The sequence below is a fragment of the Babylonia areolata genome, chromosome 28 (assembly GCF_041734735.1).
Source record: "Babylonia areolata isolate BAREFJ2019XMU chromosome 28, ASM4173473v1, whole genome shotgun sequence".
NCBI lineage: Eukaryota > Metazoa > Mollusca > Gastropoda > Neogastropoda > Buccinidae > Babylonia > Babylonia areolata.
The window spans coordinates 11,709,351-11,714,350 of NC_134903.1; the positions used below are offsets into that span (position 1 = coordinate 11,709,351).

The 5,000-nt window shown below is 49.6% G+C and overlaps 1 protein-coding gene across 2 annotated transcripts in view; it reads right to left on the minus strand.

Annotated features, from left to right (window-relative positions):
• The window catches only part of LOC143301932 (transmembrane emp24 domain-containing protein 5-like), a 15,420-nt gene extending 14,936 nt beyond the window's left edge, over positions 1-484 (minus strand). Inside the window, exon 1 of one of the 2 annotated variants that reach the window (XM_076616383.1) lies at positions 311-484. The gene's annotated coding sequence lies outside the window, so the exon portion shown is untranslated. Of the gene's footprint in view, positions 285-310 lie in introns of those variants that run through there. The other variant, XM_076616385.1, reaches the window with a different exon arrangement.
• Between the last annotated feature and the right edge of the window lie 4,516 nt (positions 485-5,000).

Genomic DNA, 5,000 nt, shown 5'->3' on the forward strand with positions numbered 1-5,000 from the left:
CCCCTCCACTGGACCTTGAGTGGTGGTCTGGACGCTAGTCATTCGGATGAGACGATAAACCGAGGTCCCGTGTGTAACATGCACTTGACGCACGTAAAAGAACTCACGGCAACAAAAGGGTTGTTCCTGGCAAAATTCTGTAGAAAAATCCACTTCGATAGGAAAAACAAATAAAACTGCACGCAGAAAAAAAGGGGGTGGCGCTGTAGTGTAGCGACGCGCTCTCCCTGGGGAGAACAGCCCGAATTTCACAGAGAGAAATCTGTTGTGACAAAAAAAATACAAATACAAATACAAAGTATGAACGTACTTGATAGTTATAGCCCACGAACACAGAAGAAGAAGAAGAAGACGACAGCCACGTTTCACTTTCACAGTCTTTTACCAGATAGCCACGTTCCTATTCCACAGTCACCCACAGGGAAGAGACATACACACGTACACGTATCTCGCATTCAGACGGCCACTGAGTATGGAGGGAGATACCAAGTGAACACGGAGTCTGTGTGTGTGTGTGTGTGTGTGTGTGTGTGTGTGTGTGTGTGTGTGTGTGTGTGTGTGTTTGGAAAGCTACCGGCTGTTTGAACTGGATTCGTGTGTGTGTGTGTGTGTGTGTGTGTGTGTGTGTGTGTGTGTGTGTGTGTGTGTGTGTTTGGAAAGCTACCGGCTGTTTGAACTGGATTCGTATGTGTGTGTGTGTGTGTGTGTGTGTGTGTGTGTGGTTGTGTGTGTGTGTGTGGTTGTGTGTGTGGTTGTGTGTGTGTGTGTGTGTGTGTGTGTGTGTGTGTGTGTGTGTGTGTGTGTGTATGTGTGTGTGTGTGTGTGTGTGTGTGTGTGTGTGTGTGTGTGTGTGTGTGTGTCCGCGCTGAAAGAAGGAGTACAGGTCATATTGTGTCACACACGGACGTACGGACGACACACGAACGGTAGTGTAGGATCTGAGGTGGTGTAGGTAGGGATTCATGTGTCTTTGATAAGTGAAACCTCCATCTGGCTTCTGAACGTGTCGTGCGTGTGTGTGTTTGTGTCGCTCTGTTCAAACATTTGTACAGCTGTGACAGAGATAACACACACACACACACACACACACACACACACACACACACACACACACACACACACACTATCTCTGTCTCTCTGTCTCTGTCTCTCTGTCTCTGTCTCTTCCCCCGTCTCTGTGTTTCTCTGTCTCTCTGTGTCTCTCTGTCTCTGTCTCTCTCTGTCTCTCTCCCTCTCTCTCCCTCTCTCTCCCTCTCTCTCTCTCCACTGTTTCTATGGAATATGATTGTGATTTTTCTCCCACTATGTCTCTGTCTCTGTCTCTCTCCCTCTCTCTGTCTCCCTCCCTCTCTCTCTCTCTCTCTCTCTCTCTCTCTCTCTCTCTCTCTCCACTGTTTCTATAGAATATGATTGTGATTCGTCTCCCACTATGTCTCTGTCTGTCTCCCTCTCTCTCTCTCTGTGTCCCTCTCTCTCTCTCCACTGTTTTTTTTTTATGGAATATAATTGTGATTTTTCTCCCGCCCCACCTCCCTCCAATTCGTTGAGTGGCGTTACTTTTTTTTTCTTTTTTTCTTTTTTTTCCCGAAGCCTGCCTATCTACTCTCTCACTTTGTCGTTCTGTCTATCCACCCTGCTTCTATTCTATTTTGGCATTGACTTTTTTGATTGGTTCCTCCCCCCCCCCCCCCCGATCCCCCTCTCTCTGTGTCTTTTCTCTGTATGTCTCTCTCTGTCTCTATCTGTGTGTGTGTGTGTGTCTGTGTCTGTGTGTGTCTGTGTCCGTGTGTGTGTGTGTGTGTGTTTCTCCCTATCTTTCTCTCTCTCTCTTTAAAACGATGAATGTGCAGATGCAAGCTACAAACTTGTAATCATTCCCCTGCACACAGAACATGTCATCATCACTCGGGTCATTGGTCAAAGGCCTGACATTAGAATACTTCTTACTGACTTCTCTGTCTCTCCCTCTATCTTTACTCGCACACACCCACACACACACACACACACACACACACACACACACACACACACACACACACACACACACACACACACACACACACACACACACACACACACACACACACACACACACACACACACACACGTCTGTCCCGTCTCGCCTACCTGTCTGTCCAGTTTCCTATACCTGTCTGTCTAGTTTCCCCTACCTGTTTGCTAGTTTTTCCTACCTGTCTGTCCCGTCTCGCATACACGTTTCGCCTATCTGTCCCGTCTCGCATACCCGTCTGTCTAGTTTTGCCTACCTGCCTGCCTAGTTTCGCCTATCTGTCCTGTCTCGCATACCCGTCTGTCTAGTTTTGCCTAACTGTCTGTCTAGTTTCGCCTATCTGTCCCGTCTCGCATACCCGTCTGTCTAGTTTTGCCTACCTGTCTGTCTAGTTTCGCCTATCTGTCCCGTCTCGCCTACCCGTCTGTCTAGTTTTGCCTACCTGTCTGCCTAGTTTCGCCTAGTCCTTAGCTTGGATGTGAGGGGACGCTGTGAGCGTGTGGGGGTGTGGGTGTCTTATCTGGACATTGGAAATCTACACAACGAGATACCGGGAACTCCGGGAAGAGTTATTAATTGAGCGGCCTCCTAGCAACCCAGCATCGGTCATACCTACCTCCTTGTGTGGACTGCTGGTAGAAGAATGGAGCAGGTCCGATTCGCCTACTCTTCAGATCGTGCCGCCTCTGGGAGTTTGACTCGTTTGTCTCATTTCGCCAACCTACCTGTCTAGTTTCGTCTGTCCTGTTCCGCCTACACGTCTGTCTAGTTTCGCCTACATGTCTGTCCCGTCTCGCCTACCTGTCAGTCTAGTTTCTTCGCCTACCTGTCCGTCTAGTATTCACTGTTTGTCTAGTTTTTCCTTCATGTCTGTTCCGTCTGGCCTACCTATCTGTCCAATTTCGCCTACCTGTCTGTCCCATCTCGCCTACTTGTCTGTCTAGTTTCCGCTACCTGCTTGTCTAGTTTTTCCTACCTGTATGTCCCGTTTCGCCTACTCGGCTGTCTAATTTCACCTACCTGTCTGTCTAGTTTCGTCTAGTTTTTCCTTCCTGTCTGTTCCGTCTTGCCTACCTGTCTGTCCAGTTTCGCCTACCTGCATGTTCCATCTCGCCTACTTGTCTGTCTAGTTTCCCCTACCTGCTTGTCTAGTTTTTCCTACCTGTCTGTCCCGTTCCGCCTACATGTCTACCTAGTTTCGCCTACTGTCTAATTTCACCTACCTGTCTGTCTAGTTTCGCCTCTCTGTCCGTCCCGTCTTCCTACCCGGCTGTCTAATTTCACCTACCTGTCTGTCTAGTTTAGCCTATCTGTCTGTCCCGTCTCGCATACCCGTCTGTCTAGTTTTGCCTACCTGTCTGCCTAGTTTCGCCTAGTCCTTAGTTTGGATGTGAGGGGACGCTGTGAGCGTGTGGGGGTGTGGGTGTCTTATCTGGACATTGGAAATCTACACAGCGAGATGCCGGGAACTCCGGGAAGAGTTATTAATTGAGCGGCCTCCTAGCAACCCAGCATCGGTCATACCTACCTCCTTGTGTGGACTGCCGGTAGAAGAAGGAGAGCAGGTCCGATTCGCCTACTCTTCAGATCGTGCCGCCTCTGGGAGTTTGACTCGTTTGTCTCATTTCGCCTACCTGTCTGTCCCGTTCCGCCTACCTGTCTGTCTAGTTTCGCCTACCTGTCCGTCTAGTATTCACGGTTTGTCTAGTTTTTCCTTCCTCTCTGTTCCGTCTGGCCTACCTATCTGTCCAATTTCGCCTACCTATCTGTCCAATTTCGCCTATCTTTCTGTCCCATCTCGCCTACTTCTCTGTCTAGTTTCCCCTACCTGTCTGTCCCGTTTCGCCTACTCGGCTGTCTAATTTCACCTACCTGGCTGTCTAGTTTCGCCTATCTGTCTGTCCCGTCTTGCTTACCCGGCGGTCTAATTTCACCTACATGTCTGTCTAGTTTCGCCTATCTGTCTGTCCCGTCTCGCATACCCGTCTGTCTAGTTTTGCCCACCTGTCTGCCTAGTTTCGCCTAGTCCTTACCTTGGATGTGAGGGGACGCTGTGAGCGTGTGGGGGTGGGGGTGCCTTATCTGGACATTGGAAATCTACACAGCGAGATGCCGGGAACTCCGGGAAGAGTTATTAATTGAGCGGCCTCCTAGCAACCCAGCATCGGTCATACCTACCTCCTTGTGTGGACTGCCGGTAGAAGAAGGAGAGCAGGTCCGATTCGCCTACTCTTCAGATCGTGCCGCCTCTGGGAGTTTGACTCGTTTGTCTCATTTCGCCTACCCGTCTGTCTAGTTTCGCCTACCTATATGTCCCGTTCCGCATACATCTCTGTCTAGTTTCGCCTACATGTCTGTCCCGTCTCGCCTACCTGTCAGTCTAGTTTCTTCGCCTACCTGTCCGTCTAGTATTCACTGTTTGTCTAGTTTTTCCTTCATGTCTGTTCCGTCTGGCCTACCTATCTGTCCAATTTCGCCTACCTGTCTGTCCCATCTCGCCTACTTGTCTGTCTAGTTTCCGCTACCTGCTTGTCTAGTTTTTCCTACCTGTATGTCCCGTTTCGCCTACTCGGCTGTCTAATTTCACCTACCTGTCTGTCTAGTTTCGTCTAGTTTTTCCTTCCTGTCTGTTCCGTCTTGCCTACCTGTCTGTCCAGTTTCGCCTACCTGCATGTTCCATCTCGCCTACTTGTCTGTCTAGTTTCCCCTACCTGCTTGTCTAGTTTTTCCTACCTGTCTGTCCCGTTCCGCCTACATGTCTACCTAGTTTCGCCTACTGTCTAATTTCACCTACCTGTCTGTCTAGTTTCGCCTATCTGTCCCGTCTCGCCTACCCGGCTGTCTAATTTGGCCTACCTGTCTTCCGAGTTTCGCCTAGTCCTTAGTTTGGATGTGAGGGGACGCTGTGAGCGTGTGGGGGTGTGGGTGTCTTATCTGGACATTGGAAATCTACACAGCGAGATGCCGGGAACTCCGGGAAGAGTTATTA